The sequence below is a fragment of the Phasianus colchicus genome, chromosome 10, assembly GCF_987193195.1.
Source record: "Phasianus colchicus chromosome 10, bPhaCol1.hap1.1, whole genome shotgun sequence".
Lineage (NCBI taxonomy): Eukaryota > Metazoa > Chordata > Aves > Galliformes > Phasianidae > Phasianus > Phasianus colchicus.
The window spans coordinates 3,846,298-3,870,650 of NC_143445.1; the positions used below are offsets into that span (position 1 = coordinate 3,846,298).

Genomic DNA, 24,353 nt, shown 5'->3' on the forward strand with positions numbered 1-24,353 from the left:
GGCAAAGTGCAGAGTTTTGCACTTGGGCCGGAGGAATGCCAGGCATCCCTACGGACTGGAAGGAGCGGTCCTTGAGAGCAGCCCTGCGGAGAAGGACCTGGGGGTCGTGATGGATGAAAAGCTTAACATGAGCCAGCAGTGTGCCCTTGCGGCTCGGAAGGCAAATGGGATCCTGGGCTCCATCAGCAGAGGGTGGCCAGCAGGGACAGGGAGGTGATTGTTCCCCTCTACTCTGCTCTTGTGAGGCCCCATCTGGAGTACTGCGTCCAAGTGTGGAGCCCCCAGTACAAGAAAGACAGGGAGCTGTTGGAGAGGGTCCAGAGGAGGGCCACGAAGATGATCAGGGGACTGGAGCACGTCCCCTATGAGGACAGGCTGAGGGAGCTGGGCTCGTTCAGCCTGGAGAAAAGAAGGCTGCGGGGTGAGCTCATTGCAGCCTTTCAGTACCTAAAGGGAGCCTACAAACAGGAGGGGAATCAACTCTTGCAAAGGGTGAGGGACAGCAGGACAAGGGGAAATGGTTTGAAGTTGACGGAGGGGAGATTTAGGTTGGACGTCAGGGGGAAATTCTTTGCTATGAGAGCAGTGAGGTGCTGGAAGAGCTGTGCAGAGAGGCTGTGGATGCCCCGTCCATCCCTGGAGGTGTTGAAGGCCAGGTTGGATGGGGCCCTGGGCAGCCTGGTGTGGTATGAAATGTGTCGGTTGGTGGCCCTGCGTGTGGCAGCGAGGTTGGAGCTTGATGATGGTTGAGTTCCCTTCCAACCGTGGCCATTCTGTGATTGTGTGATTGTGTGGCAGTGGTGAGAAGCCGAGAAGAGGGCTGGAGCAGGAGCATGAGGTGCCTACGGCCATCCCACCCTGGCAACGCCCGATCTCGTCCGATCTCGGAAGCTAAGCAGGGTCGGGCCTGGTTAGTACTTGGATGGGAGACCTCCTGGGAATACCGGGTGCTGTAGGCTTTTGCTGCGCCGCTTCGCTCCCGCGGGGCTGGGCGCTGCGCTGTACTTGCACAGCCGATCCGCTGCGAGCGCTCTGTTGGTGGGGGACGGCTGGGGGGACTGGGGGGGGGGGTGCTGGTTGGCGGGGGTTCGCTCTTTTAGTTGCTTTTGGAGGACAGGGAGACACGTGTGTGCGTGTGTGTGCGTGTGTGTGTGTGTGTGCGCTTCCCGTGTGTGTGCGTGCACGCTTCCCATGTGCGTGCCGTGTGCGTGCGGTGCCGTGAAGAAGGCCGCTGCAGGGCTGTTAGTGCCTCTCTGCCACGCCGCCTTGGCTAGGGTGGATGCTGGGGACGTCGTCAGCCCTCGTCAGGGTTGGGGCGGCTTGTATGCTGGGATGGGTGAGGGGCGGGGAGCCGTGGGTTCCGTAGGCTTGCGTTTTGTGTTTGTGGCTGAGCTGCTACTTTTCCCTTTCTGTGGTGGGTGGTGACTGGAGGAAGGGTCACATCACTGCCATTGACAAGAAAGGGAGCAAGGAGGACCCCGGGAACTACAGGCCGGTGAGTCTCACCTCTGTGCCTGGGAAGATCATAGAACAGATCCTCTTGGATGACATGCTTGATCACATGAGGAAAGGGCGTGTGATCCGTGACAGCCAGCACGGCTTCACCAGAGGAAGGTCGTGCTTGCCCAATCTGGTGGCCTTCTATGATGGAGTGACGGCATCGGTGGACAAGGGAAAGGCGACCGATGTCATTTACCTGGACCTGAGCAAGGCCTTTGACATGGCCCCCCCCCACATCCTTATCTCCAAACTGGCGGGATGTGGATTTGATGGGTGGGCCACTCGATGGACAAGAAACTGGTTGAAAGGCCGCAGACAGAGGGTGGCCATCAATGGCTCCATGTCCAGGTGGAGGCCGGTAAGGAGCGGCGTCCCCCAGGGGTCTGTCTTGGGACCGGTGCTCTGTAACATCTTTATCAATGACATCGATGACGGAATCGAGTGCACCCTCAGCAAGTTTGCTGACGACACCGAGCTGAGTGGTGCGGTCGACACAGTTGAAGGAAAGGATGCCATTCAGAGGGACCTCGAGAGGCTAGAAAGGTGGGCCCGGGTGAACGTGATGAGGTTCAACACGGCAAAGTGCAGAGTTTTGCACTTGGGCCGGAGGAATGCCAGGCATCCCTACGGACTGGAAGGAGCGGTCCTTGAGAGCAGCCCTGTGGAGAAGGACCTGGGGGTCGTGATGGATGAAAAGCTTAACATGAGCCAGCAGTGTGCCCTTGCGGCTCGGAAGGCAAATGGGATCCTGGGCTCCATCAGCAGAGGGTGGCCAGCAGGGACAGGGAGGTGATTGTTCCCCTCTACTCTGCTCTTGTGAGGCCCCATCTGGAGTACTGCGTCCAAGTGTGGAGCCCCCAGTACAAGAAAGACAGGGAGCTGTTGGAGAGGGTCCAGAGGAGGGCCACGAAGATGATCAGGGGACTGGAGCACGTCCCCTATGAGGACAGGCTGAGGGAGCTGGGCTCGTTCAGCCTGGAGAAAAGAAGGCTGCGGGGTGAGCTCATTGCAGCCTTTCAGTACCTAAAGGGAGCCTACAAACAGGAGGGGAATCAACTCTTGCAAAGGGTGAGGGACAGCAGGACAAGGGGAAATGGTTTGAAGTTGACGGAGGGGAGATTTAGGTTGGACGTCAGGGGGAAATTCTTTGCTATGAGAGCAGTGAGGTGCTGGAAGAGCTGTGCAGAGAGGCTGTGGATGCCCCGTCCATCCCTGGAGGTGTTGAAGGCCAGGTTGGATGGGGCCCTGGGCAGCCTGGTGTGGTATGAAATGTGTCGGTTGGTGGCCCTGCGTGTGGCAGCGAGGTTGGAGCTTGATGATGGTTGAGTTCCCTTCCAACCGTGGCCATTCTGTGATTGTGTGATTGTGTGGCAGTGGTGAGAAGCCGAGAAGAGGGCTGGAGCAGGAGCATGAGGTGCCTACGGCCATCCCACCCTGGCAACGCCCGATCTCGTCCGATCTCGGAAGCTAAGCAGGGTCGGGCCTGGTTAGTACTTGGATGGGAGACCTCCTGGGAATACCGGGTGCTGTAGGCTTTTGCTGCGCCGCTTCGCTCCCGCGGGGCTGGGCGCTGCGCTGTACTTGCACAGCCGATCCGCTGCGAGCGCTCTGTTGGTGGGGGACGGCTGGGGGGACTGGGGGGGGGGGTGCTGGTTGGCGGGGGTTCGCTCTTTTAGTTGCTTTTGGAGGACAGGGAGACACGTGTGTGCGTGTGTGTGCGTGTGTGTGTGTGTGTGCGCTTCCCGTGTGTGTGCGTGCACGCTTCCCGTGTGCGTGCCGTGTGCGTGCGGTGCCGTGAAGAAGGCCGCTGCAGGGCTGTTAGTGCCTCTCTGCCACGCCGCCTTGGCTAGGGTGGATGCTGGGGACGTCGTCAGCCCTCGTCAGGGTTGGGGCGGCTTGTATGCTGGGATGGGTGAGGGGCGGGGAGCCGTGGGTTCCGTAGGCTTGCGTTTTGTGTTTGTGGCTGAGCTGCTACTTTTCCCTTTCTGTGGTGGGTGGTGACTGGAGGAAGGGTCACATCACTGCCATTGACAAGAAAGGGAGCAAGGAGGACCCCGGGAACTACAGGCCGGTGAGTCTCACCTCTGTGCCTGGGAAGATCGTAGAACAGATCCTCCTGGATGACATGCTTGATCACATGAGGAAAGGGCGTGTGATCCGTGACAGCCAGCACGGCTTCACCAGAGGAAGGTCGTGCTTGCCCAATCTGGTGGCCTTCTATGATGGAGTGACGGCATCGGTGGACAAGGGAAAGGCGACCGATGTCATTTACCTGGACCTGAGCGAGGCCTTTGACATGGCCCCCCCCCACTTTCTTATCTCCAAACTGGCGGGATGTGGATTTGATGGGTGGGCCACTCGATGGACAAGAAACTGGTTGAAAGGCCGCAGACAGAGGGTGGCCATCAATGGCTCCATGTCCAGGTGGAGGCCGGTAAGGAGCGGCGTCCCCCAGGGGTCTGTCCTGGGACCGGTGCTCTGTAACATCTTTATCAATGACATCGATGACGGAATCGAGTGCACCCTCAGCAAGTTTGCTGACGACACCGAGCTGAGTGGTGCGATCGACACAGTTGAAGGAAAGGATGCCATTCAGAGGGACCTCGAGAGGCTAGAAAGGTGGGCCCGGGTGAACGTGATGAGGTTCAACACGGCAAAGTGCAGAGTTTTGCACTTGGGCCGGAGGAATGCCAGGCATCCCTACGGACTGGAAGGAGCGGTCCTTGAGAGCAGCCCTGCGGAGAAGGACCTGGGGGTCGTGATGGATGAAAAGCTTAACATGAGCCAGCAGTGTGCCCTTGCGGCTCGGAAGGCAAATGGGATCCTGGGCTCCATCAGCAGAGGGTGGCCAGCAGGGACAGGGAGGTGATTGTTCCCCTCTACTCTGCTCTTGTGAGGCCCCATCTGGAGTACTGCGTCCAAGTGTGGAGCCCCCAGTACAAGAAAGACAGGGAGCTGTTGGAGAGGGTCCAGAGGAGGGCCACGAAGATGATCAGGGGACTGGAGCACGTCCCCTATGAGGACAGGCTGAGGGAGCTGGGCTCGTTCAGCCTGGAGAAAAGAAGGCTGCGGGGTGAGCTCATTGCAGCCTTTCAGTACCTAAAGGGAGCCTACAAACAGGAGGGGAATCAACTCTTGCAAAGGGTGAGGGACAGCAGGACAAGGGGAAATGGTTTGAAGTTGACGGAGGGGAGATTTAGGTTGGACGTCAGGGGGAAATTCTTTGCTATGAGAGCAGTGAGGTGCTGGAAGAGCTGTGCAGAGAGGCTGTGGATGCCCCGTCCATCCCTGGAGGTGTTGAAGGCCAGGTTGGATGGGGCCCTGGGCAGCCTGGTGTGGTATGAAATGTGTCGGTTGGTGGCCCTGCGTGTGGCAGCGAGGTTGGAGCTTGATGATGGTTGAGTTCCCTTCCAACCGTGGCCATTCTGTGATTGTGTGATTGTGTGGCAGTGGTGAGAAGCCGAGAAGAGGGCTGGAGCAGGAGCATGAGGTGCCTACGGCCATCCCACCCTGGCAACGCCCGATCTCGTCCGATCTCGGAAGCTAAGCAGGGTCGGGCCTGGTTAGTACTTGGATGGGAGACCTCCTGGGAATACCGGGTGCTGTAGGCTTTTGCTGCGCCGCTTCGCTCCCGCGGGGCTGGGCGCTGCGCTGTACTTGCACAGCCGATCCGCTGCGAGCGCTCTGTTGGTGGGGGACGGCTGGGGGGACTGGGGGGGGGGGTGCTGGTTGGCGGGGGTTCGCTCTTTTAGTTGCTTTTGGAGGACAGGGAGACACGTGTGTGCGTGTGTGTGCGTGTGTGTGTGTGTGTGCGCTTCCCGTGTGTGTGCGTGCACGCTTCCCGTGTGCGTGCCGTGTGCGTGCGGTGCCGTGAAGAAGGCCGCTGCAGGGCTGTTAGTGCCTCTCTGCCACGCCGCCTTGGCTAGGGTGGATGCTGGGGACGTCGTCAGCCCTCGTCAGGGTTGGGGCGGCTTGTATGCTGGGATGGGTGAGGGGCGGGGAGCCGTGGGTTCCGTAGGCTTGCGTTTTGTGTTTGTGGCTGAGCTGCTACTTTTCCCTTTCTGTGGTGGGTGGTGACTGGAGGAAGGGTCACATCACTGCCATTGACAAGAAAGGGAGCAAGGAGGACCCCGGGAACTACAGGCCGGTGAGTCTCACCTCTGTGCCTGGGAAGATCATAGAACAGATCCTCTTGGATGACATGCTTGATCACATGAGGAAAGGGCGTGTGATCCGTGACAGCCAGCACGGCTTCACCAGAGGAAGGTCGTGCTTGCCCAATCTGGTGGCCTTCTATGATGGAGTGACGGCATCGGTGGACAAGGGAAAGGCGACCGATGTCATTTACCTGGACCTGAGCAAGGCCTTTGACATGGCCCCCCCCCACATCCTTATCTCCAAACTGGCGGGATGTGGATTTGATGGGTGGGCCACTCGATGGACAAGAAACTGGTTGAAAGGCCGCAGACAGAGGGTGGCCATCAATGGCTCCATGTCCAGGTGGAGGCCGGTAAGGAGCGGCGTCCCCCAGGGGTCTGTCTTGGGACCGGTGCTCTGTAACATCTTTATCAATGACATCGATGACGGAATCGAGTGCACCCTCAGCAAGTTTGCTGACGACACCGAGCTGAGTGGTGCGGTCGACACAGTTGAAGGAAAGGATGCCATTCAGAGGGACCTCGAGAGGCTAGAAAGGTGGGCCCGGGTGAACGTGATGAGGTTCAACACGGCAAAGTGCAGAGTTTTGCACTTGGGCCGGAGGAATGCCAGGCATCCCTACGGACTGGAAGGAGCGGTCCTTGAGAGCAGCCCTGTGGAGAAGGACCTGGGGGTCGTGATGGATGAAAAGCTTAACATGAGCCAGCAGTGTGCCCTTGCGGCTCGGAAGGCAAATGGGATCCTGGGCTCCATCAGCAGAGGGTGGCCAGCAGGGACAGGGAGGTGATTGTTCCCCTCTACTCTGCTCTTGTGAGGCCCCATCTGGAGTACTGCGTCCAAGTGTGGAGCCCCCAGTACAAGAAAGACAGGGAGCTGTTGGAGAGGGTCCAGAGGAGGGCCACGAAGATGATCAGGGGACTGGAGCACGTCCCCTATGAGGACAGGCTGAGGGAGCTGGGCTCGTTCAGCCTGGAGAAAAGAAGGCTGCGGGGTGAGCTCATTGCAGCCTTTCAGTACCTAAAGGGAGCCTACAAACAGGAGGGGAATCAACTCTTGCAAAGGGTGAGGGACAGCAGGACAAGGGGAAATGGTTTGAAGTTGACGGAGGGGAGATTTAGGTTGGACGTCAGGGGGAAATTCTTTGCTATGAGAGCAGTGAGGTGCTGGAAGAGCTGTGCAGAGAGGCTGTGGATGCCCCGTCCATCCCTGGAGGTGTTGAAGGCCAGGTTGGATGGGGCCCTGGGCAGCCTGGTGTGGTATGAAATGTGTCGGTTGGTGGCCCTGCGTGTGGCAGCGAGGTTGGAGCTTGATGATGGTTGAGTTCCCTTCCAACCGTGGCCATTCTGTGATTGTGTGATTGTGTGGCAGTGGTGAGAAGCCGAGAAGAGGGCTGGAGCAGGAGCATGAGGTGCCTACGGCCATCCCACCCTGGCAACGCCCGATCTCGTCCGATCTCGGAAGCTAAGCAGGGTCGGGCCTGGTTAGTACTTGGATGGGAGACCTCCTGGGAATACCGGGTGCTGTAGGCTTTTGCTGCGCCGCTTCGCTCCCGCGGGGCTGGGCGCTGCGCTGTACTTGCACAGCCGATCCGCTGCGAGCGCTCTGTTGGTGGGGGACGGCTGGGGGGACTGGGGGGGGGGGTGCTGGTTGGCGGGGGTTCGCTCTTTTAGTTGCTTTTGGAGGACAGGGAGACACGTGTGTGCGTGTGTGTGCGTGTGTGTGTGTGTGTGCGCTTCCCGTGTGTGTGCGTGCACGCTTCCCGTGTGCGTGCCGTGTGCGTGCGGTGCCGTGAAGAAGGCCGCTGCAGGGCTGTTAGTGCCTCTCTGCCACGCCGCCTTGGCTAGGGTGGATGCTGGGGACGTCGTCAGCCCTCGTCAGGGTTGGGGCGGCTTGTATGCTGGGATGGGTGAGGGGCGGGGAGCCGTGGGTTCCGTAGGCTTGCGTTTTGTGTTTGTGGCTGAGCTGCTACTTTTCCCTTTCTGTGGTGGGTGGTGACTGGAGGAAGGGTCACATCACTGCCATTGACAAGAAAGGGAGCAAGGAGGACCCCGGGAACTACAGGCCGGTGAGTCTCACCTCTGTGCCTGGGAAGATCGTAGAACAGATCCTCCTGGATGACATGCTTGATCACATGAGGAAAGGGCGTGTGATCCGTGACAGCCAGCACGGCTTCACCAGAGGAAGGTCGTGCTTGACCAATCTGGTGGCCTTCTATGATGGAGTGACGGCATCGGTGGACAAGGGAAAGGCGACCGATGTCATTTACCTGGACCTGAGCGAGGCCTTTGACATGGCCCCCCCCCACTTTCTTATCTCCAAACTGGCGGGATGTGGATTTGATGGGTGGGCCACTCGATGGACAAGAAACTGGTTGAAAGGCCGCAGACAGAGGGTGGCCATCAATGGCTCCATGTCCAGGTGGAGGCCGGTAAGGAGCGGCGTCCCCCAGGGGTCTGTCTTGGGACCGGTGCTCTGTAACATCTTTATCAATGACATCGATGACGGAATCGAGTGCACCCTCAGCAAGTTTGCTGACGACACCGAGCTGAGTGGTGCGATCGACACAGTTGAAGGAAAGGATGCCATTCAGAGGGACCTCGAGAGGCTAGAAAGGTGGGCCCGGGTGAACGTGATGAGGTTCAACACGGCAAAGTGCAGAGTTTTGCACTTGGGCCGGAGGAATGCCAGGCATCCCTACGGACTGGAAGGAGCGGTCCTTGAGAGCAGCCCTGCGGAGAAGGACCTGGGGGTCGTGATGGATGAAAAGCTTAACATGAGCCAGCAGTGTGCCCTTGCGGCTCGGAAGGCAAATGGGATCCTGGGCTCCATCAGCAGAGGGTGGCCAGCAGGGACAGGGAGGTGATTGTTCCCCTCTACTCTGCTCTTGTGAGGCCCCATCTGGAGTACTGCGTCCAAGTGTGGAGCCCCCAGTACAAGAAAGACAGGGAGCTGTTGGAGAGGGTCCAGAGGAGGGCCACGAAGATGATCAGGGGACTGGAGCACGTCCCCTATGAGGACAGGCTGAGGGAGCTGGGCTTGTTCAGCCTGGAGAAAAGAAGGCTGCGGGGTGAGCTCATTGCAGCCTTTCAGTACCTAAAGGGAGCCTACAAACAGGAGGGGAATCAACTCTTGCAAAGGGTGAGGGACAGCAGGACAAGGGGAAATGGTTTGAAGTTGACGGAGGGGAGATTTAGGTTGGACGTCAGGGGGAAATTCTTTGCTATGAGAGCAGTGAGGTGCTGGAAGAGCTGTGCAGAGAGGCTGTGGATGCCCCGTCCATCCCTGGAGGTGTTGAAGGCCAGGTTGGATGGGGCCCTGGGCAGCCTGGTGTGGTATGAAATGTGTCGGTTGGTGGCCCTGCGTGTGGCAGCGAGGTTGGAGCTTGATGATGGTTGAGTTCCCTTCCAACCGTGGCCATTCTGTGATTGTGTGATTGTGTGGCAGTGGTGAGAAGCCGAGAAGAGGGCTGGAGCAGGAGCATGAGGTGCCTACGGCCATCCCACCCTGGCAACGCCCGATCTCGTCCGATCTCGGAAGCTAAGCAGGGTCGGGCCTGGTTAGTACTTGGATGGGAGACCTCCTGGGAATACCGGGTGCTGTAGGCTTTTGCTGCGCCGCTTCGCTCCCGCGGGGCTGGGCGCTGCGCTGTACTTGCACAGCCGATCCGCTGCGAGCGCTCTGTTGGTGGGGGACGGCTGGGGGGACTGGGGGGGGGGTGCTGGTTGGCGGGGGTTCGCTCTTTTAGTTGCTTTTGGAGGACAGGGAGACACGTGTGTGCGTGTGTGTGCGTGTGTGTGTGTGTGTGCGCTTCCCGTGTGTGTGCGTGCACGCTTCCCGTGTGCGTGCCGTGTGCGTGCGGTGCCGTGAAGAAGGCCGCTGCAGGGCTGTTAGTGCCTCTCTGCCACGCCGCCTTGGCTAGGGTGGATGCTGGGGACGTCGTCAGCCCTCGTCAGGGTTGGGGCGGCTTGTATGCTGGGATGAGTGAGGGGCGGGGAGCCGTGGGTTCCGTAGGCTTGCGTTTTGTGTTTGTGGCTGAGCTGCTACTTTTCCCTTTCTGTGGTGGGTGGTGACTGGAGGAAGGGTCACATCACTGCCATTGACAAGAAAGGGAGCAAGGAGGACCCCGGGAACTACAGGCCGGTGAGTCTCACCTCTGTGCCTGGGAAGATCATAGAACAGATCCTCTTGGATGACATGCTTGATCACATGAGGAAAGGGCGTGTGATCCGTGACAGCCAGCACGGCTTCACCAGAGGAAGGTCGTGCTTGACCAATCTGGTGGCCTTCTATGATGGAGTGACGGCATCGGTGGACAAGGGAAAGGCGACCGATGTCATTTACCTGGACCTGAGCAAGGCCTTTGACATGGCCCCCCCCCCACTTTCTTATCTCCAAACTGGCGGGATGTGGATTTGATGGGTGGGCCACTCGATGGACAAGAAACTGGTTGAAAGGCCGCAGACAGAGGGTGGCCATCAATGGCTCCATGTCCAGGTGGAGGCCGGTAAGGAGCGGCGTCCCCCAGGGGTCTGTCTTGGGACCGGTGCTCTGTAACATCTTTATCAATGACATCGATGACGGAATCGAGTGCACCCTCAGCAAGTTTGCTGACGACACCGAGCTGAGTGGTGCGATCGACACAGTTGAAGGAAAGGATGCCATTCAGAGGGACCTCGAGAGGCTAGAAAGGTGGGCCCGGGTGAACGTGATGAGGTTCAACACGGCAAAGTGCAGAGTTTTGCACTTGGGCCGGAGGAATGCCAGGCATCCCTACGGACTGGAAGGAGCGGTCCTTGAGAGCAGCCCTGCGGAGAAGGACCTGGGGGTCGTGATGGATGAAAAGCTTAACATGAGCCAGCAGTGTGCCCTTGCGGCTCGGAAGGCAAATGGGATCCTGGGCTCCATCAGCAGAGGGTGGCCAGCAGGGACAGGGAGGTGATTGTTCCCCTCTACTCTGCTCTTGTGAGGCCCCATCTGGAGTACTGCGTCCAAGTGTGGAGCCCCCAGTACAAGAAAGACAGGGAGCTGTTGGAGAGGGTCCAGAGGAGGGCCACGAAGATGATCAGGGGACTGGAGCACGTCCCCTATGAGGACAGGCTGAGGGAGCTGGGCTCGTTCAGCCTGGAGAAAAGAAGGCTGCGGGGTGAGCTCATTGCAGCCTTTCAGTACCTAAAGGGAGCCTACAAACAGGAGGGGAATCAACTCTTGCAAAGGGTGAGGGACAGCAGGACAAGGGGAAATGGTTTGAAGTTGACGGAGGGGAGATTTAGGTTGGACGTCAGGGGGAAATTCTTTGCTATGAGAGCAGTGAGGTGCTGGAAGAGCTGTGCAGAGAGGCTGTGGATGCCCCGTCCATCCCTGGAGGTGTTGAAGGCCAGGTTGGATGGGGCCCTGGGCAGCCTGGTGTGGTATGAAATGTGTCGGTTGGTGGCCCTGCGTGTGGCAGCGAGGTTGGAGCTTGATGATGGTTGAGTTCCCTTCCAACCGTGGCCATTCTGTGATTGTGTGATTGTGTGGCAGTGGTGAGAAGCCGAGAAGAGGGCTGGAGCAGGAGCATGAGGTGCCTACGGCCATCCCACCCTGGCAACGCCCGATCTCGTCCGATCTCGGAAGCTAAGCAGGGTCGGGCCTGGTTAGTACTTGGATGGGAGACCTCCTGGGAATACCGGGTGCTGTAGGCTTTTGCTGCGCCGCTTCGCTCCCGCGGGGCTGGGCGCTGCGCTGTACTTGCACAGCCGATCCGCTGCGAGCGCTCTGTTGGTGGGGGACGGCTGGGGGGACTGGGGGGGGGGGTGCTGGTTGGCGGGGGTTCGCTCTTTTAGTTGCTTTTGGAGGACAGGGAGACACGTGTGTGCGTGTGTGTGCGTGTGTGTGTGTGTGTGCGCTTCCCGTGTGTGTGCGTGCACGCTTCCCGTGTGCGTGCCGTGTGCGTGCGGTGCCGTGAAGAAGGCCGCTGCAGGGCTGTTAGTGCCTCTCTGCCACGCCGCCTTGGCTAGGGTGGATGCTGGGGACGTCGTCAGCCCTCGTCAGGGTTGGGGCGGCTTGTATGCTGGGATGGGTGAGGGGCGGGGAGCCGTGGGTTCCGTAGGCTTGCGTTTTGTGTTTGTGGCTGAGCTGCTACTTTTCCCTTTCTGTGGTGGGTGGTGACTGGAGGAAGGGTCACATCACTGCCATTGACAAGAAAGGGAGCAAGGAGGACCCCGGGAACTACAGGCCGGTGAGTCTCACCTCTGTGCCTGGGAAGATCGTAGAACAGATCCTCCTGGATGACATGCTTGATCACATGAGGAAAGGGCGTGTGATCCGTGACAGCCAGCACGGCTTCACCAGAGGAAGGTCGTGCTTGACCAATCTGGTGGCCTTCTATGATGGAGTGACGGCATCGGTGGACAAGGGAAAGGCGACCGATGTCATTTACCTGGACCTGAGCAAGGCCTTTGACATGGCCCCCCCCCACTTTCTTATCTCCAAACTGGCGGGATGTGGATTTGATGGGTGGGCCACTCGATGGACAAGAAACTGGTTGAAAGGCCGCAGACAGAGGGTGGCCATCAATGGCTCCATGTCCAGGTGGAGGCCGGTAAGGAGCGGCGTCCCCCAGGGGTCTGTCTTGGGACCGGTGCTCTGTAACATCTTTATCAATGACATCGATGACGGAATCGAGTGCACCCTCAGCAAGTTTGCTGACGACACCGAGCTGAGTGGTGCGGTCGACACAGTTGAAGGAAAGGATGCCATTCAGAGGGACCTCGAGAGGCTAGAAAGGTGGGCCCGGGTGAACGTGATGAGGTTCAACACGGCAAAGTGCAGAGTTTTGCACTTGGGCCGGAGGAATGCCAGGCATCCCTACGGACTGGAAGGAGCGGTCCTTGAGAGCAGCCCTGCGGAGAAGGACCTGGGGGTCGTGATGGATGAAAAGCTTAACATGAGCCAGCAGTGTGCCCTTGCGGCTCGGAAGGCAAATGGGATCCTGGGCTCCATCAGCAGAGGGTGGCCAGCAGGGACAGGGAGGTGATTGTTCCCCTCTACTCTGCTCTTGTGAGGCCCCATCTGGAGTACTGCGTCCAAGTGTGGAGCCCCCAGTACAAGAAAGACAGGGAGCTGTTGGAGAGGGTCCAGAGGAGGGCCACGAAGATGATCAGGGGACTGGAGCACGTCCCCTATGAGGACAGGCTGAGGGAGCTGGGCTCGTTCAGCCTGGAGAAAAGAAGGCTGCGGGGTGAGCTCATTGCAGCCTTTCAGTACCTAAAGGGAGCCTACAAACAGGAGGGGAATCAACTCTTGCAAAGGGTGAGGGACAGCAGGACAAGGGGAAATGGTTTGAAGTTGACGGAGGGGAGATTTAGGTTGGACGTCAGGGGGAAATTCTTTGCTATGAGAGCAGTGAGGTGCTGGAAGAGCTGTGCAGAGAGGCTGTGGATGCCCCGTCCATCCCTGGAGGTGTTGAAGGCCAGGTTGGATGGGGCCCTGGGCAGCCTGGTGTGGTATGAAATGTGTCGGTTGGTGGCCCTGCGTGTGGCAGCGAGGTTGGAGCTTGATGATGGTTGAGTTCCCTTCCAACCGTGGCCATTCTGTGATTGTGTGATTGTGTGGCAGTGGTGAGAAGCCGAGAAGAGGGCTGGAGCAGGAGCATGAGGTGCCTACGGCCATCCCACCCTGGCAACGCCCGATCTCGTCCGATCTCGGAAGCTAAGCAGGGTCGGGCCTGGTTAGTACTTGGATGGGAGACCTCCTGGGAATACCGGGTGCTGTAGGCTTTTGCTGCGCCGCTTCGCTCCCGCGGGGCTGGGCGCTGCGCTGTACTTGCACAGCCGATCCGCTGCGAGCGCTCTGTTGGTGGGGGACGGCTGGGGGGACTGGGGGGGGGGGTGCTGGTTGGCGGGGGTTCGCTCTTTTAGTTGCTTTTGGAGGACAGGGAGACACGTGTGTGCGTGTGTGTGTGTGTGTGCGTGTGTGTGTGCGCGCGCGTGTGTGTGCGTGCACGCTTCCCGTGTGCGTGCCGTGTGCGTGCGGTGCCGTGAAGAAGGCCGCTGCAGGGCTGTTAGTGCCGCTCTGCCACGCCGCCTTGGCTAGGGTGGATGCTGGGGACGTCGTCAGCCCTCGTCAGGGTTGGGGCGGCTTGTATGCTGGGATGGGTGAGGGGCGGGGAGCCGTGGGTTCCGTAGGCTTGCGTTTTGTGTTTGTGGCTGAGCTGCTACTTTTCCCTTTCTGTGGTGGGTGGTGACTGGAGGAAGGGTCACATCACTGCCATTGACAAGAAAGGGAGCAAGGAGGACCCCGGGAACTACAGGCCGGTGAGTCTCACCTCTGTGCCTGGGAAGATCATAGAACAGATCCTCTTGGATGACATGCTTGATCACATGAGGAAAGGGCGTGTGATCCGTGACAGCCAGCACGGCTTCACCAGAGGAAGGTCGTGCTTGCCCAATCTGGTGGCCTTCTATGATGGAGTGACGGCATCGGTGGACAAGGGAAAGGCGACCGATGTCATTTACCTGGACCTGAGCAAGGCCTTTGACATGGCCCCCCCCCACATCCTTATCTCCAAACTGGCGGGATGTGGATTTGATGGGTGGGCCACTCGATGGACAAGAAACTGGTTGAAAGGCCGCAGACAGAGGGTGGCCATCAATGGCTCCATGTCCAGGTGGAGGCCGGTAAGGAGCGGCGTCCCCCAGGGGTCTGTCTTGGGACCGGTGCTCTGTAACATCTTTATCAATGACATCGATGACGGAATCGAGTGCACCCTCAGCAAGTTTGCTGACGACACCGAGCTGAGTGGTGCGGTCGACACAGTTGAAGGAAAGGATGCCATTCAGAGGGACCTCGAGAGGCTAGAAAGGTGGGCCCGGGTGAACGTGATGAGGTTCAACACGGCAAAGTGCAGAGTTTTGCACTTGGGCCGGAGGAATGCCAGGCATCCCTACGGACTGGAAGGAGCGGTCCTTGAGAGCAGCCCTGCGGAGAAGGACCTGGGGGTCGTGATGGATGAAAAGCTTAACATGAGCCAGCAGTGTGCCCTTGCGGCTCGGAAGGCAAATGGGATCCTGGGCTCCATCAGCAGAGGGTGGCCAGCAGGGACAGGGAGGTGATTGTTCCCCTCTACTCTGCTCTTGTGAGGCCCCATCTGGAGTACTGCGTCCAAGTGTGGAGCCCCCAGTACAAGAAAGACAGGGAGCTGTTGGAGAGGGTCCAGAGGAGGGCCACGAAGATGATCAGGGGACTGGAGCACGTCCCCTATGAGGACAGGCTGAGGGAGCTGGGCTCGTTCAGCCTGGAGAAAAGAAGGCTGCGGGGTGAGCTCATTGCAGCCTTTCAGTACCTAAAGGGAGCCTACAAACAGGAGGGGAATCAACTCTTGCAAAGGGTGAGGGACAGCAGGACAAGGGGAAATGGTTTGAAGTTGACGGAGGGGAGATTTAGGTTGGACGTCAGGGGGAAATTCTTTGCTATGAGAGCAGTGAGGTGCTGGAAGAGCTGTGCAGAGAGGCTGTGGATGCCCCGTCCATCCCTGGAGGTGTTGAAGGCCAGGTTGGATGGGGCCCTGGGCAGCCTGGTGTGGTATGAAATGTGTCGGTTGGTGGCCCTGCGTGTGGCAGCGAGGTTGGAGCTTGATGATGGTTGAGTTCCCTTCCAACCGTGGCCATTCTGTGATTGTGTGATTGTGTGGCAGTGGTGAGAAGCCGAGAAGAGGGCTGGAGCAGGAGCATGAGGTGCCTACGGCCATCCCACCCTGGCAACGCCCGATCTCGTCCGATCTCGGAAGCTAAGCAGGGTCGGGCCTGGTTAGTACTTGGATGGGAGACCTCCTGGGAATACCGGGTGCTGTAGGCTTTTGCTGCGCCGCTTCGCTCCCGCGGGGCTGGGCGCTGCGCTGTACTTGCACAGCCGATCCGCTGCGAGCGCTCTGTTGGTGGGGGACGGCTGGGGGGACTGGGGGGGGGGGTGCTGGTTGGCGGGGGTTCGCTCTTTTAGTTGCTTTTGGAGGACAGGGAGACACGTGTGTGCGTGTGTGTGCGCGCGCGTGTGTGCGTGCACGCTTCCCGTGTGTGTGCCGTGTGCGTGCGGTGCCGTGAAGAAGGCCGCTGCAGGGCTGTTAGTGCCTCTCTGCCACGCCGCCTTGGCTAGGGTGGATGCTGGGGACGTCGTCAGCCCTCGTCAGGGTTGGGGCGGCTTGTATGCTGGGATGGGTGAGGGGCGGGGAGCCGTGGGTTCCGTAGGCTTGCGTTTTGTGTTTGTGGCTGAGCTGCTACTTTTCCCTTTCTGTGGTGGGTGGTGACTGGAGGAAGGGTCACATCACTGCCATTGACAAGAAAGGGAGCAAGGAGGACCCCGGGAACTACAGGCCGGTGAGTCTCACCTCTGTGCCTGGGAAGATCATAGAACAGATCCTCTTGGATGACATGCTTGATCACATGAGGAAAGGGCGTGTGATCCGTGACAGCCAGCACGGCTTCACCAGAGGAAGGTCGTGCTTGCCCAATCTGGTGGCCTTCTATGATGGAGTGACGGCATCGGTGGACAAGGGAAAGGCGACCGATGTCATTTACCTGGACCTGAGCAAGGCCTTTGACATGGCCCCCCCCCACTTTCTTATCTCCAAACTGGCGGGATGTGGATTTGATGGGTGGGCCACTCGATGGACAAGAAACTGGTTGAAAGGCCGCAGACAGAGGGTGGCCATCAATGGCTCCATGTCCAGGTGGAGGCCGGTAAGGAGCGGCGTCCCCCAGGGGTCTGTCTTGGGACCGGTGCTCTGTAACATCTTTATCAATGACATCGATGACGGAATCGAGTGCACCCTCAGCAAGTTTGCTGACGACACCGAGCTGAGTGGTGCGATCGACACAGTTGAAGGAAAGGATGCCATTCAGAGGGACCTCGAGAGGCTAGAAAGGTGGGCCCGGGTGAACGTGATGAGGTTCAACACGGCAAAGTGCAGAGTTTTGCACTTGGGCCGGAGGAATGCCAGGCATCCCTACGGACTGGAAGGAGCGGTCCTTGAGAGCAGCCCTGCGGAGAAGGACCTGGGGGTCGTGATGGATGAAAAGCTTAACATGAGCCAGCAGTGTGCCCTTGCGGCTCGGAAGGCAAATGGGATCCTGGGCTCCATCAGCAGAGGGTGGCCAGCAGGGACAGGGAGGTGATTGTTCCCCTCTACTCTGCTCTTGTGAGGCCCCATCTGGAGTACTGCGTCCAAGTGTGGAGCCCCCAGTACAAGAAAGACAGGGAGCTGTTGGAGAGGGTCCAGAGGAGGGCCACGAAGATGATCAGGGGACTGGAGCACGTCCCCTATGAGGACAGGCTGAGGGAGCTGGGCTTGTTCAGCCTGGAGAAAAGAAGGCTGCGGGGTGAGCTCATTGCAGCCTTTCAGTACCTAAAGGGAGCCTACAAACAGGAGGGGAATCAACTCTTGCAAAGGGTGAGGGACAGCAGGACAAGGGGAAATGGTTTGAAGTTGACGGAGGGGAGATTTAGGTTGGACGTCAGGGGGAAATTCTTTGCTATGAGAGCAGTGAGGTGCTGGAAGAGCTGTGCAGAGAGGCTGTGGATGCCCCGTCCATCCCTGGAGGTGTTGAAGGCCAGGTTGGATGGGGCCCTGGGCAGCCTGGTGTGGTATGAAATGTGTCGGTTGGTGGCCCTGCGTGTGGCAGCGAGGTTGGAGCTTGATGATGGTTGAGTTCCCTTCCAACCGTGGCCATTCTGTGATTGTGTGATTGTGTGGCAGTGGTGAGAAGCCGAGAAGAGGGCTGGAGCAGGAGCATGAGGTGCCTACGGCCATCCCACCCTGGCAACGTCCGATCTCGTCCGATCTCGGAAGCTAAGCAGGGTCGGGCCTGGTTAGTACTTGGATGGGAGACCTCCTGGGAATACCGGGTGCTGTAGGCTTTTGCTGCGCCGCTTCGCTCCCGCGGGGCTGGGCGCTGCGCTGTACTTGCACAGCCGATCCGCTGCGAGCGCTCTGTTGGTGGGGGACGGCTGGGGGGACTGGGGGGGGGGGGTGCTGGTTGGCGGGGGTTCGCTCTTTTAGTTGCTTTTGGAGGACAGGGAGACACGTGTGTGCGTGTGTGTGTGCGTGCGTGTGCGTGTGTGTGTGCGCGCGCGTGTGTGTGCGTGCACGCTTCCCGTGTGTGTGCCGTGTGCGTGCGGTGCCGTGAAGAAGGCCGCTGCAGGGCTGTTAGTGCCTCTCTGCCACGCCGCCTTGGCTAGGGTGGATGCTGGGGACGTCGTCAGCCCTCGTCAGGGTTGGGGCGGCTTGTATGCTGGGATGGGTGAGGGGCGGGGAGCCGTGGGTTCCGTAGGCTTGCGTTTTGTGTTTGTGGCTGAGCTGCTACTTTTCCCTTTCTGTGGTGGGTGGTGACTGGAGGAAGGGTCACATCACTGCCATTGACAAGAAAGGGAGCAAGGAGGACCCCGGGAACTACAGGCCGGTGAGTCTCACCTCTGTGCCTGGGAAGATCATAGAACAGATCCTCTTGGATGACATGCTTGATCACATGAGGAAAGGGCGTGTGATCCGTGACAGCCAGCACGGCTTCACCAGAGGAAGGTCGTGCTTGCCCAATCTGGTGGCCTTCTATGATGGAGTGACGGCATCGGTGGACAAGGGAAAGGCGACCGATGTCATTTACCTGGACCTGAGCAAGGCCTTTGACATGGCCCCCCCCCACTTTCTTATCTCCAAACTGGCGGGATGTGGATTTGATGGGTGGGCCACTCGATGGACAAGAAACTGGTTGAAAGGCCGCAGACAGAGGGTGGCCATCAATGGCTCCATGTCCAGGTGGAGGCCGGTAAGGAGCGGCGTCCCCCAGGGGTCTGTCTTGGGACCGGTGCTCTGTAACATCTTTATCAATGACATCGATGACGGAATCGAGTGCACCCTCAGCAAGTTTGCTGACAACACCGAGCTGAGTGGTGCGATCGACACAGTTGAAGGAAAGGATGCCATTCAGAGGGACCTCGAGAGGCTAGAAAGGTGGGCCCGGGTGAACGTGATGAGGTTCAACACGGCAAAGTGCAGAGTTTTGCACTTGGGCCGGAGGAATGCCAGGCATCCCTACGGACTGGAAGGAGCGGTCCTTGAGAGCAGCCCTGCGGAGAAGGACCTGGGGGTCGTGATGGATGAAAAGCTTAACATGAGCCAGCAGTGTGCCCTTGCGGCTCGGAAGGCAAATGGGATCCTGGGCTCCATCAGCAGAGGGTGGCCAGCAGGGACAGGGAGGTGATTGTTCCCCTCTACTCTGCTCTTGTGAGGCCCCATCTGGAGTACTGCGTCCAAGTGTGGAGCCCCCAGTACAAGAAAGACAGGGAGCTGTTGGAGAGGGTCCAGAGGAGGGCCACGAAGATGATCAGGGGACTGGAGCACGTCCCCTATGAGGACAGGCTGAGGGAGCTGGGCTTGTTCAGCCTGGAGAAAAGAAGGCTGCGGGGTGAGCTCATTGCAGCCTTTCAGTACCTAAAGGGAGCCTACAAACAGGAGGGGAATCAACTCTTGCAAAGGGTGAGGGACAGCAGGACAAGGGGAAATGGTTTGAAGTTGACGGAGGGGAGATTTAGGTTGGACGTCAGGGGGAAATTCTTTGCTATGAGAGCAGTGAGGTGCTGGAAGAGCTGTGCAGAGAGGCTGTGGATGCCCCGTCCATCCCTGGAGGTGTTGAAGGCCAGGTTGGATGGGGCCCTGGGCAGCCTGGTGTGGTATGAAATGTGTCGGTTGGTGGCCCTGCGTGTGGCAGCGAGGTTGGAGCTTGATGATGGTTGAGTTCCCTTCCAACCGTGGCCATTCTGTGATTGTGTGATTGTGTGGCAGTGGTGAGAAGCCGAGAAGAGGGCTGGAGCAGGAGCATGAGGTGCCTACGGCCATCCCACCCTGGCAACGTCCGATCTCGTCCGATCTCGGAAGCTAAGCAGGGTCGGGCCTGGTTAGTACTTGGATGGGAGACCTCCTGGGAATACCGGGTGCTGTAGGCTTTTGCTGCGCCGCTTCGCTCCCGCGGGGCTGGGCGCTGCGCTGTACTTGCACAGCCGATCCGCTGCGAGCGCTCTGTTGGTGGGGGACGGCTGGGGGGACTGGGGGGGGGGGGTGCTGGTTGGCGGGGGTTCGCTCTTTTAGTTGCTTTTGGAGGACAGGGAGACACGTGTGTGCGTGTGTGTGTGCGTGCGTGTGCGTGTGTGTGTGCGCGCGCGTGTGTGTGCGTGCACGCTTCCCGTGTGTGTGCCGTGTGCGTGCGGTGCCGTGAAGAAGGCCGCTGCAGGGCTGTTAGTGCCTCTCTGCCACGCCGCCTTGGCTAGGGTGGATGCTGGGGACGTCGTCAGCCCTCGTCAGGGTTGGGGCGGCTTGTATGCTGGGATGGGTGAGGGGCGGGGAGCCGTGGGTTCCGTAGGCTTGCGTTTTGTGTTTGTGGCTGAGCTGCTACTTTTCCCTTTCTGTGGTGGGTGGTGACTGGAGGAAGGGTCACATCACTGCCATTGACAAGAAAGGGAGCAAGGAGGACCCCGGGAACTACAGGCCGGTGAGTCTCACCTCTGTGCCTGGGAAGATCATAGAACAGATCCTCTTGGATGACATGCTTGATCACATGAGGAAAGGGCGTGTGATCCGTGACAGCCAGCACGGCTTCACCAGAGGAAGGTCGTGCTTGCCCAATCTGGTGGCCTTCTATGATGGAGTGACGGCATCGGTGGACAAGGGAAAGGCGACCGATGTCATTTACCTGGACCTGAGCAAGGCCTTTGACATGGCCCCCCCCCACTTTCTTATCTCCAAACTGGCGGGATGTGGATTTGATGGGTGGGCCACTCGATGGACAAGAAACTGGTTGAAAGGCCGCAGACAGAGGGTGGCCATCAATGGCTCCATGTCCAGGTGGAGGCCGGTAAGGAGCGGCGTCCCCCAGGGGTCTGTCTTGGGACCGGTGCTCTGTAACATCTTTATCAATGACATCGATGACGGAATCGAGTGCACCCTCAGCAAGTTTGCTGACAACACCGAGCTGAGTGGTGCGATCGACACAGTTGAAGGAAAGGATGCCATTCAGAGGGACCTCGAGAGGCTAGAAAGGTGGGCCCGGGTGAACGTGATGAGGTTCAACACGGCAAAGTGCAGAGTTTTGCACTTGGGCCGGAGGAATGCCAGGCATCCCTACGGACTGGAAGGAGCGGTCCTTGAGAGCAGCCCTGCGGAGAAGGACCTGGGGGTCGTGATGGATGAAAAGCTTAACATGAGCCAGCAGTGTGCCCTTGCGGCTCGGAAGGCAAATGGGATCCTGGGCTCCATCAGCAGAGGGTGGCCAGCAGGGACAGGGAGGTGATTGTTCCCCTCTACTCTGCTCTTGTGAGGCCCCATCTGGAGTACTGCGTCCAAGTGTGGAGCCCCCAGTACAAGAAAGACAGGGAGCTGTTGGAGAGGGTCCAGAGGAGGGCCACGAAGATGATCAGGGGACTGGAGCACGTCCCCTATGAGGACAGGCTGAGGGAGCTGGGCTTGTTCAGCCTGGAGAAAAGAAGGCTGCGGGGTGAGCTCATTGCAGCCTTTCAGTACCTAAAGGGAGCCTACAAACAGGAGGGGAATCAACTCTTGCAAAGGGTGAGGGACAGCAGGACAAGGGGAAATGGTTTGAAGTTGACGGAGGGGAGATTTAGGTTGGACGTCAGGGGGAAATTCTTTGCTATGAGAGCAGTGAGGTGCTGGAAGAGCTGTGCAGAGAGGCTGTGGATGCCCCGTCCATCCCTGGAGGTGTTGAAGGCCAGGTTGGATGGGGCCCTGGGCAGCCTGGTGTGGTATGAAATGTGTCGGTTGGTGGCCCTGCGTGTGGCAGCGAGGTTGGAGCTTGATGATGGTTGAGTTCCCTTCCAACCGTGGCCATTCTGTGATTGTGTGATTGTGTGGCAGTGGTGAGAAGCCGAGAAGAGGGCTGGAGCAGGAGCATGAGGTGCCTACGGCCATCCCACCCTGGCAACGCCCGATCTCGTCCGATCTCGGAAGCTAAGCAGGGTCGGGCCTGGTTAGTACTTGGATGGGAGACCTCCTGGGAATACCGGGTGCTGTAGGCTTTTGCTGCGCCGCTTCGCTCCCGCGGGGCTGGGCGCTGCGCTGTACTTGCACAGCCGATCCGCTGCGAGCGCTCTGTTGGTGGGGGACGGCTGGGGGGACTGGGGGGGGGGTGCTGGTTGGCGGGGGTTCGCTCTTTTAGTTGCTTTTGGAGGACAGGGAGACACGTGTGTGCGTGTGTGTGTGTGTGTGCGTGTGTGTGTGCGCGCGTGTGTGTGCGTGCACGCTTCCCGTGTGCGTGCCGTGTGCGTGCGGTGCCGTGAAGAAGGCCGCTGCAGGGCTGTTAGTGCCTCTCTGCCACGCCGCCTTGGCTAGGGTGGATGCTGGGGACGTCGTCAGCCCTCGTCAGGGTTGGGGCGGCTTGTATGCTGGGATGGGTGAGCGGCGGGGAGCCGTGGGTTCCGTAGGCTTGCGTTTTGTGTTTGTGGCTGAGCTGCTACTTTTCCCTTTCTGTGGTGGGTGGTGACTGGAGGAAGGGTCACATCACTGCCATTGACAAGAAAGGGAGCAAGGAGGACCCCGGGAACTACAGGCCGGTGAGTCTCACCTCTGTGCCTGGGAAGATCATAGAACAGATCCTCTTGGATGACATGCTTGATCACATGAGGAAAGGGCGTGTGATCCGTGACAGCCAGCACGGCTTCACCAGAGGAAGGTCGTGCTTGCCCAATCTGGTGGCCTTCTATGATGGAGTGACGGCATCGGTGGACAAGGGAAAGGCGACCGATGTCATTTACCTGGACCTGAGCAAGGCCTTTGACATGGCCCCCCCCCACTTTCTTATCTCCAAACTGGCGGGATGTGGATTTGATGGGTGGGCCACTCGATGGACAAGAAACTGGTTGAAAGGCCGCAGACAGAGGGTGGCCATCAATGGCTCCATGTCCAGGTGGAGGCCGGTAAGGAGCGGCGTCCCCCAGGGGTCTGTCTTGGGACCGGTGCTCTGTAACATCTTTATCAATGACATCGATGACGGAATCGAGTGCACCCTCAGCAAGTTTGCTGACGACACCGAGCTGAGTGGTGCGATCGACACAGTTGAAGGAAAGGATGCCATTCAGAGGGACCTCGAGAGGCTAGAAAGGTGGGCCCGGGTGAACGTGATGAGGTTCAACACGGCAAAGTGCAGAGTTTTGCACTTGGGCCGGAGGAATGCCAGGCATCCCTACGGACTGGAAGGAGCGGTCCTTGAGAGCAGCCCTGCGGAGAAGGACCTGGGGGTCGTGATGGATGAAAAGCTTAACATGAGCCAGCAGTGTGCCCTTGCGGCTCGGAAGGCAAATGGGATCCTGGGCTCCATCAGCAGAGGGTGGCCAGCAGGGACAGGGAGGTGATTGTTCCCCTCTACTCTGCTCTTGTGAGGCCCCATCTGGAGTACTGCGTCCAAGTGTGGAGCCCCCAGTACAAGAAAGACAGGGAGCTGTTGGAGAGGGTCCAGAGGAGGGCCACGAAGATGATCAGGGGACTGGAGCACGTCCCCTATGAGGACAGGCTGAGGGAGCTGGGCTTGTTCAGCCTGGAGAAAAGAAGGCTGCGGGGTGAGCTCATTGCAGCCTTTCAGTACCTAAAGGGAGCCTACAAACAGGAGGGGAATCAACTCTTGCAAAGGGTGAGGGACAGCAGGACAAGGGGAAATGGTTTGAAGTTGACGGAGGGGAGATTTAGGTTGGACGTCAGGGGGAAATTCTTTGCTATGAGAGCAGTGAGGTGCTGGAAGAGCTGTGCAGAGAGGCTGTGGATGCCCCGTCCATCCCTGGAGGTGTTGAAGGCCAGGTTGGATGGGGCCCTGGGCAGCCTGGTGTGGTATGAAATGTGTCGGTTGGTGGCCCTGCGTGTGGCAGCGAGGTTGGAGCTTGATGATGGTTGAGTTCCCTTCCAACCGTGGCCATTCTGTGATTGTGTGATTGTGTGGCAGTGGTGAGAAGCCGAGAAGAGGGCTGGAGCAGGAGCATGAGGTGCCTACGGCCATCCCACCCTGGCAACGCCCGATCTCGTCCGATCTCGGAAGCTAAGCAGGGTCGGGCCTGGTTAGTACTTGGATGGGAGACCTCCTGGGAATACCGGGTGCTGTAGGCTTTTGCTGCGCCGCTTCGCTCCCGCGGGGCTGGGCGCTGCGCTGTACTTGCACAGCCGATCCGCTGCGAGCGCTCTGTTGGTGGGGGACGGCTGGGGGGACTGGGGGGGGGGTGCTGGTTGGCGGGGGTTCGCTCTTTTAGTTGCTTTTGGAGGACAGGGAGACACGTGTGTGCGTGTGTGTGTGTGTGTGCGCGTGTGTGTGTGCGCGCGCGTGTGTGTGCATGCGCGCTTCCCGTGTGCGTGCCGTGTGCGTGCGGTGCCGTGAAGAAGGCCGCTGCAGGGCTGTTAGTGCCTCTCTGCCACGCCGCCTTGGCTAGGGTGGATGCTGGGGACGTCGTCAGCCCTCGTCAGGGTTGGGGCGGCTTGTATGCTGGGATGGGTGAGGGGCGGGGAGCCGTGGGTTCCGTAGGCTTGCGTTTTGTGTTTGTGGCTGAGCTGCTACTTTTCCCTTTCTGTGGTGGGTGGTGACTGGAGGAAGGGTCACATCACTGCCATTGACAAGAAAGGGAGCAAGGAGGACCCCGGGAACTACAGGCCGGTGAGTCTCACCTCTGTGCCTGGGAAGATC

General features: G+C 59.1%; 12 non-coding genes across 12 annotated transcripts; all 12 read left to right on the plus strand.

The window, feature by feature from the left end:
- Positions 1 to 840: 840 nt before the first annotated feature.
- On the plus strand, positions 841 to 959 carry LOC149916541 (5S ribosomal RNA). Its single transcript, XR_016469885.1, has one exon. It is a non-coding gene; the product is annotated as a 5S ribosomal RNA (ribosomal RNA).
- A 1,957-nt stretch (positions 960 to 2,916) lies between these two features.
- Positions 2,917 to 3,035, plus strand: LOC149916542 (5S ribosomal RNA). The gene has a single exon (XR_016469886.1). It is a non-coding gene; the product is annotated as a 5S ribosomal RNA (ribosomal RNA).
- Positions 3,036 to 4,992: 1,957 nt separating this feature from the next.
- Positions 4,993 to 5,111, plus strand: LOC149916543 (5S ribosomal RNA). Its single transcript, XR_016469887.1, has one exon. It is a non-coding gene; the product is annotated as a 5S ribosomal RNA (ribosomal RNA).
- Positions 5,112 to 7,068: 1,957 nt separating this feature from the next.
- LOC149916544 (5S ribosomal RNA) lies at positions 7,069 to 7,187 on the plus strand. Its single transcript, XR_016469888.1, has one exon. It is a non-coding gene; the product is annotated as a 5S ribosomal RNA (ribosomal RNA).
- A 1,957-nt stretch (positions 7,188 to 9,144) lies between these two features.
- LOC149916545 (5S ribosomal RNA) lies at positions 9,145 to 9,263 on the plus strand. The gene has a single exon (XR_016469889.1). It is a non-coding gene; the product is annotated as a 5S ribosomal RNA (ribosomal RNA).
- A 1,957-nt stretch (positions 9,264 to 11,220) lies between these two features.
- On the plus strand, positions 11,221 to 11,339 carry LOC149916546 (5S ribosomal RNA). The gene has a single exon (XR_016469890.1). It is a non-coding gene; the product is annotated as a 5S ribosomal RNA (ribosomal RNA).
- Positions 11,340 to 13,296: 1,957 nt separating this feature from the next.
- Positions 13,297 to 13,415, plus strand: LOC149916547 (5S ribosomal RNA). The gene has a single exon (XR_016469891.1). It is a non-coding gene; the product is annotated as a 5S ribosomal RNA (ribosomal RNA).
- A 1,958-nt stretch (positions 13,416 to 15,373) lies between these two features.
- Positions 15,374 to 15,492, plus strand: LOC149916548 (5S ribosomal RNA). The gene has a single exon (XR_016469892.1). It is a non-coding gene; the product is annotated as a 5S ribosomal RNA (ribosomal RNA).
- A 1,936-nt stretch (positions 15,493 to 17,428) lies between these two features.
- Positions 17,429 to 17,547, plus strand: LOC149916549 (5S ribosomal RNA). The gene has a single exon (XR_016469908.1). It is a non-coding gene; the product is annotated as a 5S ribosomal RNA (ribosomal RNA).
- A 1,963-nt stretch (positions 17,548 to 19,510) lies between these two features.
- On the plus strand, positions 19,511 to 19,629 carry LOC149916550 (5S ribosomal RNA). The gene has a single exon (XR_016469909.1). It is a non-coding gene; the product is annotated as a 5S ribosomal RNA (ribosomal RNA).
- Positions 19,630 to 21,592: 1,963 nt separating this feature from the next.
- On the plus strand, positions 21,593 to 21,711 carry LOC149916551 (5S ribosomal RNA). The gene has a single exon (XR_016469893.1). It is a non-coding gene; the product is annotated as a 5S ribosomal RNA (ribosomal RNA).
- Positions 21,712 to 23,666: 1,955 nt separating this feature from the next.
- Positions 23,667 to 23,785, plus strand: LOC149916552 (5S ribosomal RNA). The gene has a single exon (XR_016469895.1). It is a non-coding gene; the product is annotated as a 5S ribosomal RNA (ribosomal RNA).
- The last annotated feature ends 568 nt before the right edge of the window (positions 23,786 to 24,353 follow it).